The 1,199-nt window shown below is 79.0% G+C and overlaps 1 non-coding gene across 1 annotated transcript; it reads left to right on the top strand.

Moving 5' to 3' along the window:
- Positions 1–121: 121 nt before the first annotated feature.
- On the top strand, positions 122–274 carry LOC135326870 (5.8S ribosomal RNA). Its single transcript, XR_010387078.1, has one exon. It is a non-coding gene; the product is annotated as a 5.8S ribosomal RNA (ribosomal RNA).
- The last annotated feature ends 925 nt before the right edge of the window (positions 275–1,199 follow it).

Here is a 1,199-nt window from a genome sequence, read left to right as displayed (position 1 = left end):
GGCGTCGGCGTGAGGAAGGGCGGTGGGGCGGAGGAGGAGGGGGCGGAGGAGGGGGGGCCCCCCAGGGGCTGCGAAAGCTGCCCGGTCCCCCCGCGCGCGCGGCGGGGACCGAAACCGAGACAACTCTTAGCGGTGGATCACTCGGCTCGTGCGTCGATGAAGAACGCAGCTAGCTGCGAGAATTAATGTGAATTGCAGGACACATTGATCATCGACACTTCGAACGCACTTGCGGCCCCGGGTTCCTCCCGGGGCTACGCCTGTCTGAGCGTCGCTTGACGGTCAATCGTCACCCGCGCCGTGGCGTGGGCGCAGCGGCGTGCCGCCCCTCGGTGGGTGTGGGGGGGGGCGCGGTTCGGGTGCGCCCGGCCGTGCCCGCCCTCCCCTCCGAGCCCGGCGGCTGCCGCCGCGCCGCGTGGCGCGCGCGGTGTGGCGCGGCTGGGGCGCCTCGCAGGCCCGTTGCCCCGGGGAGAGGGGGGGTGCTCTCCTTCCCCTCCCCGCGCGGCCGGGCCTTCGTCCCCCTAAGTGCAGACTCGGGAAACCCCCGCTCCCGGAGCGCCCGCGTCGCGGACTTCGTCCCGCCGGGCCCCCAGATCGGGTCGGTCGCGGTGGCCCGGCGCCCGGCGCCGCCCGCCCGCCACCACCGCCAGTGCCGCCGCACGGGCCTCTCCTCCACCACTCTCCCGGTGGTGCGCCGGTCCCCCGTTCCCCTCCGGCAGAGGGGACGGCCGGCCGCCCTTTGCCTCGCCCTGGCCCTGACCGCCGCCGTTTCGGCGCCCGCCGGGCCCCCCCCAACCCCGCGCTTCCCCGCGTCCGCAGCGCGTCGTCGAGCCACTTCCACCCGCCGGCTGGCGTCAGCCGCGCGGCGTTGCGTTGAGGCCCGGCGGCGGCGGCGGCGCGCGGGGGGCCGCGGCCGGGGGGGGGGCCGCGCAGCGCGGGCGCCGTGGGGCGGCGGCGGGGCGGGGGGCGAGGGAGGGCGCGCCGCGCCGTCCCCACGCCGGGGCGGAGAGCGGAGGTCAGCGGCCGGGAGGAGGAGGCGGCCGCAGAGCGGCGGAGGGCTGCGCGAGTGGCGTGAGCGAGCGAGCGCGCGTTGGCGAGCCGGGCCCGGGGGGGGGAGGCGCGGGCCTCGTCCCCGGCCCCGCGCGGCTGTCTGCGGGTGGGTACCGCGGTGGTACCGCTCCGTGCTGCCGCGCGCGCGT

This window comes from Dromaius novaehollandiae, unplaced genomic scaffold (assembly GCF_036370855.1).
Source record: "Dromaius novaehollandiae isolate bDroNov1 unplaced genomic scaffold, bDroNov1.hap1 HAP1_SCAFFOLD_76, whole genome shotgun sequence".
In the NCBI taxonomy this organism is placed as follows: Eukaryota; Metazoa; Chordata; class Aves; order Casuariiformes; family Dromaiidae; genus Dromaius; species Dromaius novaehollandiae.
This window is presented reverse-complemented; position numbering and strand designations above follow the sequence as displayed.